At 38.2% G+C, this 25,261-nt stretch overlaps 1 protein-coding gene and 1 pseudogene across 1 annotated transcript in view; both read right to left on the bottom strand.

Annotated features, from left to right (window-relative positions):
* Window positions 1–25,261, bottom strand: part of UBAC2 (UBA domain containing 2) — a 203,858-nt gene that overhangs the window by 55,516 nt on the left and 123,081 nt on the right. The gene's annotated exons all lie outside the window — the stretch shown is intronic.
* LOC101656896 lies at window positions 119–467 on the bottom strand (annotated as a pseudogene).

The raw sequence follows: 25,261 nt of genomic DNA, 5'->3' as shown, positions 1-25,261 counted from the left end.
CCCTTGATCATGCCCTACCAGGTCTCCCACAGCCACCTCACCACCAATTTGGATAGCTTGTTGTTCCCTTGTCCCTGGGTTTGGTTAGTGTTTTATTTTTTGAAGAATGGTTCTAAAACATCACACTAAATCAGGTTGAAAGGTAAAGTTTAAAATAGACTGTTTTATAAGGATAAGTTATAACATATGTAATGATGGTTCACTCTACAAAATCTTGATCTCAGAGCATATGATACACCTCGTTGGCAGGAGCACCAGGTATTCCAAACTAGCCAGTCATCATTTTTCTCTTGTCTGCGTAGACTTCTTCTCGTTACCTGCCTTCTGCTTTTGTTGCATGATCTCAGAATCCCTCTGCTTCCTCTGAGAGGTAGTCAAGCTATCCTCTTTTCTTTTTCCCTTGCCAATCTCCTGGTTTTCTTCATGTTTTTCTGGCGGGCAAGTTCTCTTTGATTTCCACGGGCCATGCTGACCACAGGGAGAGCTTGGGAGAGAGCGACTCGGAGAAGCAATGGTTCCCTGGCACGCACGGCCGCCATCCAAGCTCTTATTTCTTATCTGTACCTGTGCACATGCTCCGGTCTAGCCTGCGGTGAAAGGCAGGACTGGGGTCATGATAGTGAGAGTGAGAAAGCCTCAAGGAACCAGAGGAACAGTGTCTGTGTCATCGGTGCTTGCGCCCTGGGTTGACTCATCCCTTCCTTGTGACCCTTCTGTGAGGGGATGTCCCATTGTTAACATATGGGTTTTGGGTCTCTGCTCCGACCCCCCTTGTTCTCAACAATATGTTTTTTGTTTGTTTGTTTTTCTGGGGTCTTCTGATACCAAAACACAATTTTTTAACAAGTTAAAAACATATCCAAGGCCAAGAATAACCCTAAAAATTTAAAGGCAAAACATAATAAAGCCTATTAGGTTTCAAGATACAATGAAAGGTGAGTAATTAATGCAGTGTGGTCTTTATTTAGGATTACTCAAATATACCACAAGTAAAGAGCCTAAAAACAGGCTCTTGAATCTATCGGTTACTTTGTATATAACACAGGGACTCCCTGGTGGTGTAGTGGTTATACATTGGGCTGTGATCTGCATGGGTGGCAGATTGAAACCAGCAGCAGCTTCGTGGGAGAAAGACTGGGCTTTCTACTCCTGTAAAGTTACAGTCTCAGAAACTCACAGAAGGTTGCTTTAAGTCAGCACTGACTTGATGGCAGTGAGTTTGGTTTTGTTTTTTGGTATATAACACATCTGGGTACACTGGCGGGGAAAGAGAAACACTAGTTAAACAGAAGGCAGAGACAAAATATGGCCCTTTTCCTGAGATCATTCATAAAAATAAAATCCCAATGGATTAAGGATACAAATGTAATTTTTAAATTTTAAATCTTTTTTGGAAAAAATATAGAAGGAATCTTTTTGGCACTGGAACATTGAGGAACTTTAAAATAAGAAACATAGAGCACAAAAAAGAAAACATATATTTATCTACTTTAAAATTTAAAAGCTGTGATCTACAAAAGGTTACCACAAATGGAAGTATAAAGTCAAAATCCTGAAAGTATATAGAATATACAGTAATCGATTTCACTACATTGGTGGAAAACAATGATGGAGAAGCATTGGGCAAAGCAAGACTTGGGGTCAACAGTAGAACAATCAACTGTTTATATGTATGGTCTGGCTGAAGTTGAAGAAAATTAAAACAAGTCCACATGACCTTGAATATATTCCACCTGTGTTTAGCGTCTATCACAAGAACATATGAAAATATTTCATGCATTTAACACTAATGAGCAAAGACCAGCTGAGTTATGAGATGACATCAAGAACATCATAGTTGAAGAAGCCACGAAGTCAAGAGAAACTAAAGACCAAGGTGGATGTCAGAAGATATTCTGAAACTTCCTTTTGAATGTAGAGTAGCTAAAGTAAATGGGAAAAAGATCAAGTAAGAAACCTGAACAAAGTTTCAAAGGGCAGCTTGAGAAGATAAAATCAGGCATAAAGGGGGTTCAAAGAGATTGTAGAAATATGGAATTAATTGGCAATGGAATTTTCCCAGGAATATTCTGAAGCCCCCTTTAATTTTAATAAAATGTACAAAGATCTGGAGTCACAAAACCCAAAGAAGAGAACATGTGCTGTTCAAACTGAAAGAAAAACTGCAAGCCTTGAATCGCAATATCTAAGTTTTCTATGGACATAAAAATAATGAATGATGCAGGAAGCCATCAATAGAAAGTGGAAGGAATGTACAATCACGATGGCAAAGTTCTGCTGGTTAAGTGTTGGACTAACCTTGTGGTTAGCAGCTGATGCTCAGGAGGAGAAAGGTGAGACTACTTACTCTTGTCAAGATCCCCAGTCCTGGAAATCCTATACAGGTTGACTACGAGTGGAACTGACTCCATGGCAGTGGGTTTCATGGGTACCAAAAAGAAGTGTTTGATGGTCAACCATTTCAAGAGGTAGTATATGATGGAAAACCAAAGGTAGAGGTGAAAAACCAGACTCTAGTAATTAACAAAATACCAACTGATACGTTTCAATAAACTGATACAGTACTGGAAGCATTCACTAGTCTATGCTGAGAAATCTGGAAGGCAGTTACATGGCCAACTGACTAGAAGAGATCCATATTTGTGCCCATTCCAAAGAAAGATGACCAACAGCATGTGGAACCTATCAGAAAGTACCATTAGTATCACGTGCATGTAAAAATTTGAGGAGGATCACTCAAAAATAGTTTCAGCAGTACATAGAAAAAGAATTGTCAGAAATTCAAGGTAAATTCATAAAAGCGTATGGAATGAGTATATCATTACGGACATTAGATGTGTATCTGTACCCATAACAAAGAAAGGTGACCCAACAGAAAGTGAAAATTCTAGAACAATATCACTAATATCACATGCAAGCAAAATTTTTCTGAAGATCATCCAGCAATGGTTGTAGCAGTACATTTACAGGGAGCTGCCAGAAATGAGGAGAGGATATGGAACAAGGGATATCATTGCTGATGTCAGATGGATCTTGGTTGAAAGCAGAGAATTCCAGAAAGTTGCTTACTTGTGCTATATTGACCATGCAAAGGCACTGGTCTATGTGGATCAAATTGTGTTCTTGTAGAACCTGGACACAGACTATGGGAGATGTTCTAACAGAACAAGGGGACACAGAGTAGGAAAGGTGTGTGTCAGAGTTGTATCCTTTCACCGTACTTATTACATTTGTACACTGAGCAAATAATCTGAGAATTTGGATTATACAAAAAACACAAAACCAAGATTGGAGCAATGCTCATTAGCAACCTGAAATATGCAGATGATACAACCTTGCTTGATGAAAGAGGACTTTAAACACTTCCTGATGGAGATCAAGACAACAGCCTTCAGTATGAATTACAACCTCAAATATAATGAAAACCAAAATCCTCACACTGTGCCAAGAGACAACATCATAATAAGTGGAGAAGTGGTTGAAGCTGTGGCGGATTTCACTTTATTTAGATCAATAATGAATGCCCATGGAAGCAGTCCTCAAGAATTCAAATAAAGTACATTGGGAAAATCTGTTGTACAGACTTATTCAGAGTCTTTGAGGGCTAAGTTGTGTCTGATCCAACTCCTGAGGCTGCTAACTGCAAGGCCAGCCACTCTGCAGGAGAAAGAGGAGGCTTTCTAGTCCTGTAAAGATGCACAGTCTCAGAAACCTACAGAAGTGGTTCTACTCTGTCCTATAGTGTTGCTAGGAGTTGGAATTAACTTGATGGCATTAAGTCTGGTTTTGATTTGACTATGCACGTGAAACTATTGATAAGGAAGACAGGAAAATAACTGATGTATTTGAATTATGGTGTTGGTGAAGATTACTGAAATTACCATGGACTTCCAAAAGTACAAACAAATCTGCTTTGGAAGAAGTACAACCAGAATAGAAGCCAGGATGGCAAGACTCCATCTCCTGTACTTTGGACATTTACCCTTCAGGAAAGACCAGCCCCTGGAAATGGACATCATGCTTGGTGAAGTAGAGGGTGAACCAAAACAAAAAGAAAGAAAGAAAAGAAAAGAAAATGATCCTCAAAGAGATAGACTGATGCAGTGGCTGCAACAATAGGTTCACACATACCACACTGTGAGCACGTGAAGAGCCAGGCAGTGGGAACTGAGAAGATGGTGCCTAAAACCAGCCCAGTCATTTGGTAGGAATTACAAAGACTTTAGCTAGAAGACCCCTATGAAGTAATTCATTGCATCTCTAATTCTATTTTCTGAACTGTCATACCTTTACAGGACCACAGATGTGTATGTGGCTGGGCATTGCTTGAATGAACATTATGTGCCACGTGACTACAACAGTGATACCATTCACCAGTACAAAAACCTCTACATTTACATTGCTGACATTGATTACTTTTTTCATGCTGTGCAACTATTATTGTTATCCTTTTCTAAAATATTCCACCATGACTAACATAAGAAATAAGCAAATATGCAGAAACCAAAGATTACTAACAGTTACCAGGGCTGGGAAGGAGTTTTCCATTGGCGCTTGAGATTATAAGTGATATGATACAATATTTGTCCTTTTGTGACGGACTTATTTTTTTCAGCCATTTTTCAAGGTTCACTCACGTTGTGGCAGACATCAGAACTTCATTTCCCTTTACAGCTATGTAATATTTCATGGTATGCACACATACACAAAACATTACATTTTTATTCATTTATCTGCTGGTGGACAATTTGGACAGTTCCTTCTTTCAGGTACTGTGAGACGTACTGCAATAAACATTGGTGCCGAGGTTTCTATTTTCATTTTGGCATCACTTCTGAATATATCTAGGATTAGTATTGTTAAGCCACCATGGTAGTTCTATGTTAAATTTTTTTGAGGAACTTTCCACTAACTGCACCATTTTATATTTCCATTAGGAACGGGTGAAGGCTCCAGTTTCTTTATAATCTAGCCGGTCACTGTGGTACATCACTGTTTTTAATAGGGCGAGATGATAGCTCATTGTGCTTTTGATTTACATGTTGGCAATAATTAAAGGAAGAGTCGTGGTGGTGTGGTGGTTAAGGCATTCGGCTGCTAACTAAAGGTTGGCATTTTGTACCTACCAGCTGCTCTGCAGGAAAAAGATGTGGCAGTCTGCTGTGGTAAAGATCTGCTACATTGGAAACTCTATGGGGCCATTCTACTTTGTCCTTTAGAATCCTTAAGTGTTGCAATTGACTTGACGGCAGTAGGCTGACAATTATTTTAAGCATCTCTTCTTGTGCTTGTTGGGTAATTGGTTCTTTTAAAGAGGATTTCAAAATTGCACATGGTCAAGAAGAAATAGAAACCTGCCATCCCACTAGTACAAAGATTTCCAATTGTTCAGCATCCTTGTTAACACTTGGTATTTTGATTCTGTTTAATTTTAGGAATTTTGTAGTTAGTGTATAAAGTGGTATCTCACTGGGGTTTTGATTTGCATGTTGTTTTAAAAAACGTTTTAATGTGAACTGGGTGAAGGTTTATGGAGCTGATCAATTTTACATTCAATAATTCATATACATTTTGTTCCAACTCATCCCCTGCAATGCCCTCAGTGTACCATCAATCATCTCAGTTCCTCCCTGTTTCCGGTTTCCATTCCTCCTTTCTGAGCTCTCTGAAATTTGTCCTTATATAAATGCTGCCTTGAAAATTTAAAAAAAGACTCTTAAATGGTTGATTAGTCAAATATTGGAATTCAGTTCTAGACCTAAAAGATGACTAAGAGTCATAGTCTTGGTGGTTCCACTAGTCTCTATACAACCAGTAAGCCTGGTCTCCTTTATGGTTTGAAGCTTTGGTCCACATTTTTCTCTGACTCTCACTCTGTCCAGGACCTTGACTGTGATCTTTTTCAGAGCAGTTGGCTGGGCATCATCTAGTTCTTCTGATCTCAGGATTGTGGAGACAGATGTTTGTATAGTCCATTAGTTTATTCAACTGTTTCCATGTGTTATTGCTTTTCTTCATTTTCCTTCCTCTGGATATAGAGAGACCAATAATAGTGACTTAGATGGCCATTTTCAAGCTTTTAAGAACCCCCTTCTACTAGCAAAGTAGAATGTAGAACACTGTCCTTGTAAACTATGTTATACCAATTGACTAAGTGTGCCCTGAGGACATGACCCTGAGCTCCTAAGCCTATTCCTCAAAGTGTTTGGTTATGTCTACAAAGCTTTCATAATTTGCCTCCTTTGTTTCCTACCACATTCACGGATATATTTGATTGGAATTTCTTGATAACTAATGCTGAACATCTGTTCATAGTATGGGTTCATTGTTTTTTTGTCTACCATGTGAAGGATCTATTCAAATCTTTGTCCATTTCCTAAATCAATTATTTGTCTTTTGATTAAGGAACTGTAAGAATTATTTCACAGTATTCATGTTGTAGCTAGATTATGAATAAAAGTCTTTTGTCAATGGGGTTCTGTTCCATGACTACTGTGTCATAAGACAGTTTAAATGAAAGTCCAATACTATTTATTTATTTATTTTACTTTTCACTATTACTTTTTTTTATCATCAATATCTTTATAAATCTGATCTTTGTTTTGGGGGAATCATTAAATCTGAGAATAATCATATCAGCAGATAGGTACTACAAGACTACATGTAGTGCATATTACTAATAATGATAAAAATGATAAAAAGCAAAACTTAAAACAAACAGTATTTTTTCTCTATTGATTTATCATGGCGCAGTTGCTAAAAATCCCTGTGAATCTAGTGCTGGAAATGAATATATGTATAGAAAACAAATGACTCTGACCTCATGCCATGTACAAAAATTAACTTTGAAATAGACTCTTTTCTTCTCCTAGAAATAGAAAAGACCCTCAAACTGGCATGGAATTGTAAGGGGTCTGGAACAGACAATATTGAAAATGAGTAAGACATTTGAAAGACTCATATCTTGATTTCAAAACTTACTCCAAAGCTAATCAAAACAGGGTGGTACTGCCTAAGAGTAACTAATTTATAGAACAGAATTTAAGAATGCAGAAACAAACCCAAATAGCTAGTGACTATTGGATTTGGACACAGGTGCTGAGTTATGACAGGGAGGGAGAGAACAGTTTCTTCAACAAATGATGCTGGAACAACTGGATCTCCACATGCAGAATGAATGAATTTATTTAATTATCTTACTAAAGATTAACTCAAAATGGATAAATGACTTAAGTGCTAAAACCATACAATGTAGAAGAAAACACAGGAATAAATTTTCTTGACCTTGGACTTGACAATGGATTTTCAGATACAACACCAAGCGTAAAAACAACAAAAAGAAAAACAGGTAATTTAGACTATCACACTTAAGTTTTGTGTGTCAAAGGGCCTTATCAGAAAAGTGAAAAGACAACCTATCGAATGAGAGGCAATATTTGCAAATCATACATCTGCTAAGAGTCTAAGAATGTATAAAATCCTCTTAAAAGTCAACAACAACAACAAAAGAAACAAGTCTATTACAGAGCAAACTTAAACATTTCTCTAAAGAAGGTATATAAATGTCCAACTAGCACATGAAGAGATGCTTAAGATCATTAATCATTAGGAAAATGCAAATCAAAACCACAAGACACCATTTCACGCCCACTATTAAATAGCTATAAAAAAACAGAGCCAAAAACATCGAAACAAAAGATGTGGAGAAACGGCAACCACTGTGCATTGGGGGAATACAAATGGATCTGTCTCTATAGAAGACAGGTTGGTACTTCCTCATATAATTGGATACAGACTTACCACAGAACCCAATAACTAACTCCCTAGGAATACATCTCAAAGAACTCAAAACAGATACTCAAGCATGTATGTTCACAGCAGCATTACTTATAATAATCAAATGTCCACGAACAGATCCATAAATTGTAATATATACAAACAATGGAATATTGTTCAGCTATGAAAAGATATAGTACTACATGCAAAAAAATGTAGAAAACCTTAATAGCATTATGCTAAGTGAAGCCAGACATAAAATATATAGGAAATATATTGCATTATTTCATTATATGAAATTTCCAGAATAGGTATATCCCTAGAGATAGAACACATATTGGTGGTTACTAGAGACTAAAGGTAGGAGGGACTGAGGAGCAATTGCTTACTGGATATGGGGGCTTCATTCAGGGCAAAGAAATTTGGAACTAAATAGGAGAGATTAATCTAATGTTATGTGAATTTCATCCCAACTATAAAAAAAGCAAACAGTCTAACTTCTTGCAGTCAAGCAACAGGAATCTGGAATCCTTGCCAGGAAAATGAGGTCTGGCAACCAGAGAGTGCTATGTGTCACCACTAGTTTAAGGACACAAGGTCAAAGACAAACCACTAGTCTGGGTTATAGATAGGGGATTCCCATATGCCACCAGTAAAAACTATTACCTCAGCAATCTGAGACAGTAATCATTGCCATTTAGTCAATTACAACTCATAGCAAACCTATGATGCAGAGTAGAACTGCCCCATGGGGTTTCCAAGGCTATAAACCTGTCAGCAATAGACCACGACATCTTTCTCCCACAGAGCAGATGCTGGATTCAAACCATAAGCCTTTCGTTTAGTAGCTGAGCCCTTTACCAATGCACCACCGGGGCTCCTTCTGAAAGTACAAGGTATCAATAAATTATCTTTAAAGCCCCTAAATGAATGAGGACATCAATTATACACTTATTTGGGGATGGACAGTTAGCCTTTTTATGAAGAAATTAATGAAACTATGCTCACAGATAAAGAACTTAATTTTCTGGGTAGAAAATATGCAAATTAGTCTTGATTATAGAGAGCAAACCTCAACTGTCCTCTGGTCTGGTTCAACATTAAAAGAAAACCGCAGCAGGCAGAGGTGACAAACCATGACCCAGCAATGACACCGGGAGGTGACCTCTTCCAAACGGTGACAACCAGCAATGCTGGGAGACTTGCATACCAAAGTCTCAATATTTAAGAAGCCCATCACCCAATGAACAACAGGACAAACGCTAGGAATCTGTTTATTCAACAAATATTTACTGAAACCCCATTTTGTGCCCTTCTTGTGGTAAATACTGGGCTCTAATAGGCAACAGAGCAGACAAAGCTCCTTTTCCTACTGGATCTCAGGTTTTCTACAGCGTATTTTTCACTGAAAATTTTAAATAAAGAATAAAGGAAACCATGAAATTCCTTATTTTATTAGCAAAGAATATGTATAGATATTGGAATATCCAAATTTATGTCTTCCAGTTGTGGCTATTAAATAACAACCCTTTTCATGACAGAATATGTGGCTTTGGCATTTACTTCAAGGAGCTTGCTGTCTCGATTTTTTTATTAAGGACAAAATGATTCAGATGAACTTTCCTATAGTTGCAATATCTTTTGCTTTTTTTATTAGACAGGTATTTATATTGACCCCAAAGATTTTGAGGGATTTAACTAAAATGGGGATATCCCTCTGGTTCTTTAGAAGCTGAATAGGAACAAGGACAGAATTAAGTAGATTGATTCAAAAAACCGTTTTTTTCTGAAAAATTATCTTAGCTGTCCTACAATTTCCTTTTTGGAAAATCATTTATCAGGAGGATTAAACTAACTGCAAAAAGCAAGAAACCCCCAAATAATGGGGAGAAAAACTGAGTAACCTTAATTCATCCTTAATGTTTAAAAAAAAAAGTTTTGACCATTCTAACTACATTCTGTACCTCTGGAAGAAAACAAGAGGGATTAAAAAAAATCCACTCTAAGGAGCCTTTCCAGAAGGCCCACTAGTAGCTCATTAACCAAAATGTCAGAACTTACACCAATGGCCATATCAAAAGGCAAGGGAGACTGGGCAATTACTGCCCCAAACAAAAAAGCCACCCTTTAGTAATGAAAACATTTAACTGGGAGGTAACTAGGGTCTCTAGAGTGTATGGGAAATCCTTTAACCAGATGCTTAAATGTAAAGACCTTCTAATATCCCCCTTAATAAGGAAAAATATCTAAAATTATATTTACTTTTACAAACTGATTTAACAAGTTAAAAATTATGGTATGTGTAAATTAGTTTCTTAACCTGGACTAATATAACATGAAGATACAAAAAGATTTATGCATTTAAAGATGGAAACTCAATATGAACGATTCAATATATCCTACCTAAGATCAGGCACAAGACCATTATTCTAGTCTTACCACTATGATTTAATATATATCCAAGATTCTAATCAGTACAATAATGCAAGAAAATAAAAACATAGATCTGAAAGGAGAAAATAACATATATAATAAAGTATTATTTCCTAAAGTCATGGTCATGTCTTCTCAGGAAAACTCTAGGAAATCAACAACAAAAACATATCTGAAACAATAAACTTACCATATATACTAGTGTATAAGCCAAGTTTTCAGTACATTTTTAATTTAATCATTTTACTGGAGGCTCGTATAACTGTTATCACAATCCATACATCCATCCATTGTCAAGCACATTTGAACATTTGTTGCCATCATCATTCTCAAAACATTTGCTTTCTACTTGAGCCCTTGATTTCAGCTCATTTTTCCCCTCTTCCCTATTCCCCCCTCCCTCATGAACCCTTGATAATTTATAAATCAGCATTATTTTGTCATATCTTACACTGTCCAATGTCTCCCTTCACCCACTTTTCTGTTGTCTGTCCCCCAGGGAGGAGGTTATATGTAGATTCTTGTAATCGGTTCCCCCTTTCCACCTCACCCTCCCTCTACCCTCCCAGTATCACCACTCTCAGCATTGGTCCTGAAGGGATCATCTGTACTGGATTCTTTGTGTTTCCAGTTCCTATCTGTACCAGTGTACATCCTCTGGTCAAGCCAGGTTTGTAAGATAGAATTGGGATCATGATAGTGGGGGGAGGGGCATTTAGGAACTAGAGGAAAGTTGTATGTTTCATTGTTGCTACACTGCACCCTGACTGGCTGGTCTCCTCCCCGTGACCCTTCTGTAAGGGGGTGTCCAACTGCCTACAGATGGGTCTTGGGTCCTCAATCTGCATTCCCCCTCATTCACAATGATTTGATTTTTTGTTCTTTGATGCCTGATACCTGATCCCTTTGACACCTCATGATCACACAGGCTGGTGTGCTTATTCCATGTGGGCTTTGTTGCTTCTGAGCTAGATGGCCGCTTGTTTGCCTTCAAGCCTTTAAGACCCCAGATGCTATATCTTTTGATAGCTGGGCACCATCAGCTTTCTTCACCACATTTGCTTATGGACCCATTTGTCTTCAGCGATCGTATCGGGAAGGTGGGCACACAATGGTATAATTTTTTGTTCTTTGATGCCTGATAACTGATCCCTTCGGCACCTTGTGATCACACAGAATGGTGTGCTTCTTCCATGTGGGCTTTGTTGCTTCTGAGCTAGATAGCCGCTTGTTTACCTTCAAGTCTTTAAGACCCTAGATGCTATATCTTTTGACATCCGGGCTCCATCAGTTTTCTTCACCACATTTGCTTATGTACCCGCTTTGTCTTTGGTGATCCTGTCGGGAAGGTGAGCATCTTGGAATGTCAGTTTAATAGAACAAAGTATTCTTGCATTGAGGGAGTACTTGAGTGGAGGCCCAATGTCCATCTGCTGCCTTAATAATAAACCTATAAATATATGCACATAGATCTACTTCCCCATCATCATATATAAATATATGTACATATGTACATGCCTTTATTAGAGCTGTATAAATGCCCTTTGCCTCCTAGCTCTTTCCTCTATTTCCTTTGACTTTCTTCTTGTCCCACTATCATGCTCAACCTTCATTTGGGTTTCAGTAACTCCTCAGGTTACATTACCCTTGATCACGCCCTACCAAGCCCCTCCTAACCACCAATTTGGATCACTTGTTGTTCCCTTGTCCCTGGGTTTGTTAAACACCACTTCCTTTCCCTCCATCTCCTCCTCTCCCAGGTCCCCCCCCTCCCCCACCGTCATTTTCTCCTTCAGATTGTTCATCCAGCCTATCTTACTTAGACAGACCGTCGGAGATAATAACATGCACAAAAACAAAGACAGAGCAAAACAAAGCAACAAAAGAAAACAAAACAACAAAAAGTCAATGACAAAAAAAACCCTGAATAACAACAAAAAATAAAAGCCTGTAGTTAGTTCGAGGATTGTTTGTTGGCCTTTAGGAGTGTTTTCCAGTGGAGTCTGATGGGGTCCTACGGCCTGGCCCCAAAGTCTAATTTTGCTATTCCCTGGGACTTCGTTGCTCTGTTCCCCTTGCTGTTCTGTTTTTCAGCACATTTTTAATGCAGTTTTTGTGGCAAAATTAGGTGCCTTAGGTGCCTCTGCTGATATTCGGGTCAGCTTATACTCGAGTATATATGGTAACAAAGTTTTACAATATGAAGTCAATATGCAGAAATCAACTATTTATTATATATTGTTATGCATTAACAACAAACAGAATAAAACTTATAAAACAATTCCAATACAACATTTATAACAGCATTAAAAATAGCACACAAAAATACTCTGGAATACATTTAATGAAAAATGTGTAAGGCCTGTATAGTGAAAATTAAAAAGTTGCAATGGAAAATAAAAGAAGAGTGGAATAAATGTAAAGGTATTTCATGGACACAAAGATTCAATAGTATTACAATGGCTTTATTAGTTATCCATGACTGGTAACAAATTACCTCAAAACTTAGTAACTTAAAATAAAAACATCTCACATAGTTTCTTTGAGTCCGTTTAGTTGGGTAGTGTGGCTCAAGGTGTCTCATAAGACTGCAGCCAAGATGCTACCCTCCCTGCACTTATCTGATGACTTGATTGGGGTTCAAAGATCAGCTTTCAAGGTGGCTCAATAACATCACTGGCTAGTTAGTGCTGATTACTGGCACGAGGTCTCAGTTCCTTGACATGTATACCTTGACACTGCTGATTCAGTTTCCTCAGAAGAGCCAACTTCCCCCAAACAAGAGATCCAAGATGGAACAACATGAATGCACCATGGCTCTTTATGATTTACCTTTGAACATTACACTCTATCATTTCTGCCATATTCCATTCATTATAAGTAAGTCACTAAATTACAGCTCACATTCCAAATTGGGGGGGGGGTGTTAGGGAGAGGGCTGTGTGAAGCTCCATCTCATATATAGTTTCAAGGCAATATTGAGCAAAGTCTTAACTGGTTATATTTTTAAAAGAAAATATAAGCATATATAAAAATGTATATGCAAAGGAAACATTCTTGGAGTAGCAAACCAGGTGTTGAAGGGCTCATATTACATGATCTCATGATTTACCATAAAGCTACGGGTAATCAAGGCCGTGTGCGGCAAAGGACAGACAAACATCTAAATCACTGGGACAAAAGAGAAAGTACAGGTATATATATGCACTGGTAAACTGATTTTTCAACTGAGATGCCAAGGTACTGCAACAGAAAATAGTGTTTTCAACAAATGGTAAGGAAATAATTGGATTATCAGTATGGTAAGAAAAAAAAAAAAGGACCTTAACTCTTATTTAGCTTATAAGAATTATAATCAAATCAGATCACAGACCTAAATGTAATAGCAAAAATGACTAAATTCTAGAAGAAAACATAGACGAATACTTTTGGAACAGTAGGCAAATAGTTCTTAAATGAGCCACCAAGAGATCAAAGTATTTTTTAAAGTTTTATAATGGATTTAACCAAGATGAAAAATTTTTGCTTCTAAAAGGACAAAGTTAAGGAAACCGTAAAGCAAGCCACAGACTGGGTTATAACTTTTACAAAATGTATCCATCAAAAGCTTTATTTCTAGACTATATAAAGAACACAACCCACTCAATTGAAAGAAACAAATAATATTTAAAATGAGTAAAAGATTTGAACACACAGTTCATTAAAAAAAGATCTATGAAGAACCGATAAGCAAATGAAATCATGCTCTTTAAAATTGATTGTAATAATCATTGTACAACTTTCTTGATTTGATCGAACTATTGAATTGCATAATAGGTGGATGAAATGCCAATAAAACTATTTTTGAATAAAGAAACCATACTCAATATCAGTAGTCATTAGATCAATGCAAATTAAAACCACAAGATACTACACTACACCCACCAGAAGAGCAAAAGTTCAGACAAACAACCACACCAAGTGTTGACAAGGATTTGGTGCAATCGGAATTTTATGCATTGATGGTATGAATGTAAAACAATACATTCACTTTGTAAAATAATTTGATAGTAGTCAATAACTTTAAAAATATGTCTTCTGACCCAACCATTACCTCACTAGGGATTTACCCAAGAGAAATAAAAAATATGTCCACTCAGAAATACATAGGTAGATGTTCATAGCAGCCTTATTCAGAATAAATCAAACTTGAACATAACCCGCATGCCTATTAACCGGGGAATGGATATAAAAATTATAATGTATCCATACACAGATTAATATTTAGCAATAAGGAATACAATGAATAAAGCATATTCTAAAAAAATCATGATAAGTAGAAAAAATAAAAGACTTAAAAAGACTTTGATATGATTCGAATTATATGAAATTTTAGAAATGCAAAAAGTACAATAACTAGAAGCAAGTCAGTGGTTAGCTGGGGAGAGCAGCTGGTTGAACAAATAGAGAACAAAGGAATATGAAATTTTCTAGGGTGAGGAAAAATTCTTCTCTATCTTGGTTTTGATGGAAGTTATACAAATGTATACGATTAACAAAAATCCAACAAGCCACAGTTAAAATTGGTGAATTTTATAACATGTAATTAACTTAATAAATGAGAGATTGAAAAATAACTCTTTATAAAAAGTGAATATGCATCGTTGGCCAATTGTAAGCGTTTAAGACCCCAGGAAGTGTACAACCAAATTAACTACGAGGTAGAATAGATGCACTAAACACTTTATTAAACCAATTAAGTGGGATGTCCAATGAAGTCATGACCCTAAACTACAAACAAAGTGTCGTAGTTATCAAGTGTTGAATAACCAAAACAGCAGAAATGGATGGCTTTACCAAATAGAAATTTGTTTGGTCACAGTTAAGGAGACTAAAAGTCTGAACTCAGTGCAGTCAGTGGGGAAAGGCTTTCTCTCTCTGTCAGAGCTGGAGGAAGGCCCTTGAGCTTCTGTCTCCTGCTTTCTTGGAGAACTCAATCCTGCTTGGCATCAATCTCCCATTTCTTCTTGCTAGCTTGCTGTTTAATCACTTTTATATTAAAAAAACTATTGTGTGACCTCAAATCTATATATACAGACAAGGAAACATAAACATGAGGAATACCCTCCCCAAACTAGAATTTTTTTTCAAAGCTATGTACTTAAATTTTTTTACAAAACGCATTTATCAAATCTGCTATTCCATTCTTGAAAACATTTTTCAAAATCATCTGTTTGGAAGACTGACAGCACCTCCCACATTTTTTTTCTTCACCTCTTCTATGTTGTCAAATCACTGTCCTTTCATGTCCCTCTTCATTTGCAGGGGGAGAAAAAAAAGAAGTTGCAAAAAGCAAGGTCAGCTGAGTAACATGTGTGGGGCAAAAGAGGCATGTCATTTTCTGCCCAAAACTGGCACACTGAGATGGCTAAGTAAGCAGGTGCATTGTCATGGTTGCAAAACTAGTCCTCTGTTTGCCACTAATCAGGCCTTTTTTTGTCCCACACTGTTACAAAATCTTTTCAGAACCTCTAAATAGAAAGCTTGATTAACAGTCTGACCTGGTGGAATGAACTCCAAATACACTATCCCCGAGGTAGTTAGGTTATTGTGCCAACCTGGCTGATAAAAACATGTGGGGTTAATTGAAGGGCGGAGGGATAAATGGCTCAGTGAGCCTCACCTTTCGAGTTCTCGGGTCTCTTGCTTTCTGGTGGTCAGACCAGGGTGTAGCTGCCTTAGTCAGTTCCCTGCTTTAGCTGGCAAGGCTCACTTCCTGTAAGACATCCCCAAGGAGAAGCCACACGGACCTACTCCGATGCAGCCCTGGGTGCTGGAGCAGCCGTGTGCCAGCGCTGAGATGCTTACACGTCCATTGACTTGGCTTTCCCCCTACAGTGGGCATCATAGTGTGTGTTTTGTGAGATGGAGGAGGACTTCGTGGATTGGTGTTGGACATATGGGTTAATGTTGGACTTGTGGGCTTGGGCAGCACTGGGTTGGAATGTTTTTTTGATGCGCATTTAACCTTTATATAAAACTCTCTCTTATACATGAGTTTTTGTGGATTTGTTTCTCTAAAATACCTAGAGTAACACACCCCCTCACATCAAAAAAACGAATATTGTCTTGATCTGTGATTTGACTTGACGAGCTTTTTTTGGGTAAGGGGCCCCGATGGCGTCTTCCACTGGCTTGATGGATGTTTTCTTTTGGACCTGTAAGCATAGCACCATGTCTCCTCACCAGTAATGACATTGGAAAAACAAGTCTGGGTCACTTCAGAGCTATTCTTTCAAAGTATGGCATGTTTCCACTACACAATCTTTTTCTTGGTCAGTTAGAAGCAAGGTACAAATTTTGCAGCAACCCTTCTCATTCCCAAATCTTCCATTAAAATTTGCTGAACCTGCAGGACAGATGATCCCTTCAGGACCAGTGGTGAGAGTGGTGATACCAGGAAGGTGGAGAGAGGGTGGGGTGGAAGGGGGGAAGTGATTACAAGGATCTATATATAATCTCCTCCCTGGGGGACGGACAGCAGAAAAATGGGTGAAGGAAGACGTCAGCCAGTGTAAGCTATGACAAAATAATAATTTGTAAATTTTCAAGGGTTCATGAGGGAGGGGGCATGGGGTGGCAGGGGGAAAAATGAGGAGCTGATGCCAAGGGCTTAAGTGGAGAGCAAATGTTTTGAGAATGATGAGAGCAACAAATGTACAAATGTGCCTTACACAATTGATGTATGTATGCATTGTGATAAGAGTTGAATGAGTCCTCAATAAAATGATTTAAAAAAATTCGCTGAACTGAGCTCCAAGATAGTCCAAGTAACTTCCCCAGTTCTTCAATCGTTCGTCGTCAGTCTTAGAGCACAAGTACACCAATTTTGTCGACATTTTTGTCTGTTCAGGAACATGATGGACATGCAGAATGAGGTTTGTCATCAATCAACATTTCACCTTTTTTGAAATGATAAAACCACTCGTATACTTGAGTTTTTCCCATAGCATGGTCCTTGGAAGCTGTGTTCACCATCACAAACAACAGTTTCTGCAGCACTTTTTCCTGAGCAGGAAACAAAATTTCATAGCCACACACTGTTCTCTTAAATCAGCCATCACAATAAACGAGGTTCAAGCAAAACAGCTTTTGTGAAAAAATTCACTGTGACCAGAGAGAACCTTCCCAACCTTCCCAAACATCAATAATGCACTGGGTGCACTAACTCAAAGCAAGTTGCTCAATGCTTCCCTAGCGGGGGAAAATGCATACTACAAAAGCTCTGCCCAGTGGAGCTTTTTTCTGTTTGGTTTTTTTTGGTACCCCCTGTATATAGAGATCAAAATTGACTCAAAGATACACCCAGTACTAATCCTGTCACCTTAAGACAACCTACTGCTAAGTGGGATTATAGCCATAGGTGCAGAGGGTAGAATTTAGAACACATATTTGGGGAAAACATAATTTGATCCATAACACCAAGGAACACAATTCCATTAAGCTTTTGGCTGTATATAAGCAGCCTCAGCATCTACTCTGGTGGTGGTGGGTGGGTGAGGTAGGTGTCATTGCTTTAAATATACCTCCCACATAACTTTTGCCAAGTCAACGTTATATGGATATACAACTTATTGACAGCAAATACAACACTGTTGTTGTTCTATGCCACCCAGTTGGCTTTGACCCATAGCAACCTTATGCACAACTGAAGAAACATTGCATGGCCTGTGCTATCCTCACAACTGTTCCTATGCCTGAGCCCACTGACGCATCTAGCATGTCAATTCATCTCACTAAGCGTCTTCCTCTGTTTTGTCTTCCCTCACTCTTCCACTTTACCAAACATAATGTCCTTCTCCAGGGACTGGTCTCTCCTGACAACATGTCCAGAGTATGTAAGATGAAGTCTTGCCATTCTTGCCTCTAAGGAGCATTCTGGTCTTACTTTTTCCAATACAGATTGGGTTTTCTTTTTAGCAGTGCATGTTACTCCCAATATTCTTCTCCAGCACCACAATTCAAATGCATCTATCCTTCAGTCTTCCTTATTCAATGTCCAACGTTCAATGCACATGCTGCAATGGAGAATATCACAGCTTGGGTCAGGTGCACCTTAGTCCTCAAAGTAACCTCCTTGCTCTTCACACCCTAAAGAGGTTTTGTGCAGCAGATTTACCCAGTGCAATACATCTTTTGATCTCTTGATTGCTGCTTCTATGAGCATTGATTGTGGACGTAAATAAAACAAAATCCTTGACAATTTCAACGTTTTTTCCCTAACCTTGCTAATTCGATGCAATTTTCCTATCACCATTCACCTCTTTCCTACTGTCCTCCTGACCCTCTCACTGCCACTGAATCTGTTCTGGCTCAGAAAGACCCTATAGGACAGAGTAGAACTGCCCCTGTGGGTTTCTGAGATTATAATTGTTTATGGGAGTAAAGAGTCTTATCTTTCTCCTGCGATGTAGCTGGTGGATTTGAGCTACTGACTTTCAGCTTAGCAACCCAATGCATAACCCACTACACCACCAGGGCTCTTTCCTCCAGCCCCTGTTAACCATCCATAAACTTTGGTCTCTGCATTTACCTTTTCTTGCCTTTTATAAGTGAGATCATATAATATTAGGCCTTCTGTGACTGATTTCACTTAGCATAATATCTTCAAGGTCCATCCCTATTATAGCACGGATCAAGACTGTGTTTCTCCTACTTGCTGTACAAGGAGGAAGATATGGAATGTATGGTGGCTTGTCTCCAGGAAAAACTGCATCCTTGGCCATGAAACCAGAACTGGATTGTGCCCAGCTACCATTACTAAACATTTTGATCAGCAGCATCCTGAGCAAAAATGGGAAAATACAGGACACAGTTTCAAATTCTCATGGACTCCAGACTTTCTGGAAGAAAATGTAAGACTCAAGGAAACAGTAAGTCCAAGGATGCAGGCTACAACGTCCAACTGCCCTGAGACCAGAAGAAGTACATGGTGCCTAGCAATCACTACTAACCTCTCTACTTGGAGCCCCAGAAGTCCTGGACAAAATTACTGCTCTGATCGAGATGGCTTTCAAACCTGCAACTGAATCCAACCCGAAGGAATACTTTAAAGCCAAACATAGGCATGTTTACTATAAAGTAAACAACAACACTGTGAGGAACATACTCTCCAAAATAACCAATCATACAAGACAAAAAGGGCAGCATTTGCCCCCAAATAGCTCAACGGCAGGAGAGAGTAAGAAAGGAGGAGGGATGGAAATGCAGAACTCAGGGAGAAGGAGAAAGGGTGTGGCTACACTGAAGGGATCACAGCTAATGTTACCCAACAAGATACGTATATACCTTGTTGAACGGAAACCTAATTTGCTGGTAAACTTTCACCTAAACTACAAACAAAACAAAACAAGACAAGCATTCAGACTCCGGTTTTGATGAGCAAATATTCATCTTACTGGTATAGGTATAGGAACATCTAAGAATAGTTTTTGTGCATAAGTTTCCTGTGGTTGGAATAGACATACATAAGAACTTTGACATATACAGTGGAAAGCACTTAACCTACTGGATTGGGAGCAGAACACGTGGCATTTGGTCCATCTTTAAAATGAGAAGCGTATATATTTGACCATTTACAGGGATCATGTCAAGAATCTAGTACACACTGAGAGCATGCCTCACAATCACATACTATTATAGTGGTTTATAGCACAGAAGTTATTTTGCTAATGTTGATGATTTTTAAGCTCAACAATTGTTTATAGACTATATATAAAATGCCAGACACTGTGCTAAGAACTGGGGTCCACAAATAATAATATATAATTCCTGAACTGGAAGACACAGGGCTGACTCAGAAAAAGCTTTAAAGCCAGAACTTTTAAAATGCTGTAAGATTTTGCTAGAAGAGGGGCTAAAGATGAAAGAAAATAGAAGAAACTGCATATGGTTATGCAAACTAGCTTCTATGAGTACAAATAAAAAAACTACCTCGCCTAAGTTTGAATCTCACCTCTACTACTAATCAGGTTGCAATGGTATAAAATTCCATTCTCTGTGCATCAGCATCTCATTTGCTAAATGAGGATAATTAGAGTAAAATGCCTACTTCCTTTTCCGTGGGCTAATGAACTAAAGGCTAATTAAGTAATTGGTAGGTGCTGGGCTGCTCACTGCAGTGCTGATGGCTAGAAATCACCAGGCACCCCAAGGAGAAATATGAGGCTGCCTGCTCCCATAGAGATCTACAACCTGGGAAACCCTATGTGGGGCTGCTGAGTCCGAATCGGTTTGAAGGCAGAGGGTTTGGTTTGGGAATTAAGTTCAAGTTTGTCAAGTACTTAGAAAAGAGCTCTACTAATCAAGTTTTACTGTGGCAACACACAACTAAGGTTTATTTCCCCTCCTGATGCATGCATGCTCTATGGACCAGTCCTCTGCCTTCTGGGGTCTGGACTGAAACAGCAGTTTGTATTTGGCACGCGCTTTTTCAGTAGAAGGTGGAAGATACAGCACATGCTTTTTTAATGGCAAAAGGAAAAGAGCAATAGTACAACCACTCGATGCCCTCTACAGTGCTACCTTATTGGCTAGAGTATGTCACAGGGCCAAGACTAATGCCAATGGGGAGGCAGTACAGGAAGGAGCTCAGGAAAGCAACTTTTGTGAACAGCTCACAATATCATGTACTTGTGAAAGGAAAATTAGTGGTTGCACAATTCCATTGAACCTTGAGCTAGCACCGTTTGGGAACAGCAAATGGTTCAGTATAGCTGAAGCATATACACCATAGTCTTGGAGCATGAGCAGAGAAAAACTTTGAAAGGCTTTGAAATAAGGTTAGATAGTAAGCTCAAAGTGTGAGATATGTCACAGTCATAAAATTTCATAGCTATATTTCATAAACATCAGAGGTGTACTTTAATCTGCCCGTTTGTTATGAAGACATTAACAGAATTTTTTCTGTATTAAGTATTTACATATCAAATGTCTACTCGTCTTTTCTTCCTTGTGCTGTTAAAACACAAACATAGGTCATAACATGCTGAATAGGCATTCCCTGTGAGCTCTGGTCTGAGCTGCCTTTGTGAGAGCAGGTACAGAAGGTCTCTTTCAGTAGGGCCCAATTTACCTGGGAGTGGAACAGGGGAAGCTGACGAGTGGAAGACGGTGATAAGCATGTGAATGACTCAATATGAATTTAGAGGTGGGTGCAGTGCGCTATGTGCAAGGGAGAAATAAACACTCAATTCAGTGTTTGGATGAGGGATTAGAATTACTTTTCTAATTATAAAAGTGTGAAAGTACCCTTTAAATAGGAGTGTTTTCTCTCTAAGGATCTACTTCTCATCTTCTATGTCCACACACGATCCTTTCACAAGCCAACTAATCTCACAGCTCTAACAAGCCCTGACTTCTCTTTGAAACTTCTGTCCTCATTTTCCATGGCCTGTGGGAAAACTAATCTAGATTCCTAAAGTATAACGAGTTGCTCTGGGTATTAGAAGGGCTGTCCTGAGCCCTTCTTAGGTCCATCCACATAAGAAATGAATAAGAAGAGGGGAAGAAGAAAGGATTAGAAGGAAAGGAAACGTGTTGGGAAGAGAAAACCATACATACAAAAGAAGAGAAAGGCACAACGAGCCCAGCACACCTGTCTCCCTCGCCCAGAGCAGCTGACCGCTCCAACACTTATTCCAAAGGAAGTTACATTTCCACTGGCCATTAGTCTATTTCCACAGTCTTTCCCCTTCATATCATACCACATCTTGGAATGAAAATCAACATGAGGTTTGGTTTGATTTTATTTTTTTTACAGTTACTATAAAACAATGTTTTGTTTTTCACACTATTGCTGAGGGATAAGGGGAAGACAAATCAGACCACAAATGAGCCATCCGGGCTCCTTCGTGATTGCTCATGCTTCCTCTCCTCTCCATGACCATCTACATGTCTGTCATCTTGCACCACCATGAAGGGCTTTTACTACCAAACCGTTAAAGATCCCCTACAGAAAAAAATCCGAACAGAGACTCCGTCCACAACCCTACGTAATCCGGTGTCAATCTGCTTTCCCACCCTTATTATTGGGAAGGCTAGTCTCTTTATTTTTCACACTGAGATTTCTTGATCACACGATAATCGAATTTTACATACTACAGAGGTTAACAAACCCAGGAAATGGGCTGATGGGTAAACAGCTGCTGCAACAGAAAAGCCTACCGTCTGAGATATGCATGCGTGCCTATTAACGTACTACCAAAACGCTGGAAAGAGGACAAAACAGTAAAAAAAAAACACCAAAAAAAACCCAAACCATGCGGATTGTAAAAAGAGAAAATTCACAAAAGCAGGCTCTTTCTATTTTAATCATGCCAGATTCAGCTTACGCCTGAGACCTCGACTTTTGAGAATTTGGGTACAGCCCAGTGGTAATGACTCATCCTATGATTCACAAAACTGCAGAAAATGAAGAAGTGGTGGGATACAGATGGCTCAAAGGCGTTCTGCAGAACCACAAAGAGAACTTAAATAAAGTTCAAGAAGGAATAAGCAAAGTTTTCTTTAAGGAAAAGAAAGGATTAATGTCTAATAGGACGAATGGAACTGCAGATATATGAAAAATTAGCCCCGCTCTTTGAAGCCTGTCCCCAAAGATACTAAGAAGAGCAGTTATACATGAAAATGGAAACAGGTGTACACTTGTTTTTGTGAAGTACTGGTTTCAACTAAAATCTTGTACTTGGCCACTACAGCCAAACTCTGCCATCATAATTTCACACCTTTCACGGAAACAGTTCTATTTAAAATACTGAATGGTGATATTAAAAATCAGAATTGCCAGAAGAGGAACTAGGCAATAAAAAAAGATTGATAAATGATACATGTGAATGTTATCAGAAGTCAACTCTAAGTACAACCAAATACACCTTATGTGGGCAGCAGGTGGGTACCAAAATGAAATTAAAAAGTGACAGCTAACTTCATTTTGTTTCTGGTCAGCTAAAAAACCATGTTTGCTCTAAACGTGGGGAAACAATTTAGTCCCCAGTACTTTCTATGAAGGCAGAAAGTAGTATTCTCTTAGTAAAGAATGTTTGCCCTGAGCACTGTACTCTTATCAAGAACTATCTATATGGGATCAATTTGACAATAGCAACAACTATGATTAGAGAAGAAACGCAGAAGGCAGTCCGTTCAGGTTAATAATTCAAAAATGGAGACTGAGGAGGGCTGTGTCACTGTCACTGAATTTTAACAATTAACAACGTGAAACGAACATACACATTGTTAACATCAACAACAAAAGCAAATTATTAAAACAAAACACCCACACACAAAAACAACTTGACAGAACAAAATCACTCTTGGCACCTAGTCAAATACTACACTGGGTAATTCACCACTCTTCTCTTCTTTTAATCACTGAGTTAGTTTAAAGTTAAATATCCAAGGACCTTTTCATAATCCTGAAAGAAAACGAGTGACAGACACAAAGAGAAATGACCATGAGCTAAACAAAATAAATAAACAAACTCAAAGATGGCAACTTTCCAGAAACACTTAAGTATCTGGTTTCTATGACAACAGGTAAAAAGTGGTTTACACAATGTCTTTTTAGAAACAAGGCTCTTTCTCTTACAAAAGCACGTAACTGCCAGACTGAAATAAAAGTACTGCTCCTGCCACACAACACAGTATATTAAGTGAATTTTTGGTTTCAATGCTAAAAGGCAAAATTTCATCAACAGATTTTGTAACATTCTCCCACAACACTGAATACAATCTGTACATTTCTTGTTGGGGGTAAAAGTCTAGCTTTTTATTTAGCATGAAAACCAAGGGGAAAAAAGGAAGTCACTAGATGTCTATGTGGAGAGAAGTCATGTTGAGCAAGAGACATCTGAAAGATGAATTATGACTTTTTTTAGAAAACCCTTAGGTTTTGATCCTACTGTACATCACTGTTACATAAACCAGACATTCACCAATAATTCTAATACCCTCCATGTGCAATTATTCATATCTGAAGTGTCACATTAAACATTTCAAAATAAAATATTATTTTCTAGGAAAAATATTAAGAAATAACAAGTTTCATTATGTTAAAAATCAAGCAGGAACCTTTATGATATAAAAAAAAAAATCCCAGTGTCACAGAGTCCTTTCTGCCTCATAGCAACCCTCTAGCATAGGGGAGAACTGCCCTGTGGGTTGAGAGACTGTACATCTATGGAAGGAGAAGGCCTCATTTTCCTTCCTGGAGCCATTTGTGGTTTCAAATGGCAGATTTGTGGCTAGCAGTCTAACATGGTTACTATGACACGATGGGTCACCTGTATATGATGCATCATGAAAGAAATTTAGTGACAGTTATTATGCACATTAATTATGTTAAATAAACATGGTTAGTGCCATTTAATTATGATGGGACAAAGTAAAGAACAAGGCTGCTAGGAAGATGGATCAAATTTACGATCATAAGTAAAAGTCAACACTCAGAATCTGAATTTAACTACTGTCAAAGGTGAAAATCAAATGGACTTAGAGATATTTATTATGAAAGGAAACCTTTAAAAGGGTAAATTTATCTTGGGTTTAATATGTAAAGTAGAGTGCAGTTCTAGCCACCCTTCAAAAACAAAACTTATTAGTTTTGTTCCTATAAGAAACAAAACTACCTAAATACTATCTACTAAGTATCTGGCTTGTCTTCAATTAAGAAGCAATCTAAATATGTTGTCAACCAAGTCTACATGGAAAAAGGCTCAGGACATCTGAAAACCTTATAAGGAGGTTCAGCTCTCTGATCCTGAAGCAAGTTAGGTATCTGGAGAGATCAGAAAATATCTACAAGGGCAGAATAAAAGTGAACTGTATTCAAAACTTTTTTACCTGAAGCACATCAGTGTTTACGAAACAAGTTGAATATAAAATATATTTGAATATAAAATAAAATATAAACAAGTTGAATATAAAAAGAACACAGAACAGAACACTATAGAGGGCATAAAGAGGAGAGATGAGCAGGTTTAAATAACAACACATTGGCCCAGAAATATTAGCAGTG

The sequence above is a fragment of the Echinops telfairi genome, unplaced genomic scaffold (assembly GCF_000313985.2).
Source record: "Echinops telfairi isolate 266 unplaced genomic scaffold, ASM31398v2 ScPeMD7_7467;HRSCAF=8505_0, whole genome shotgun sequence".
Lineage (NCBI taxonomy): Eukaryota > Metazoa > Chordata > Mammalia > Afrosoricida > Tenrecidae > Echinops > Echinops telfairi.
Note: the sequence above shows the minus strand (reverse complement) of the source record. Positions and strands in the feature narration are given on the sequence as shown.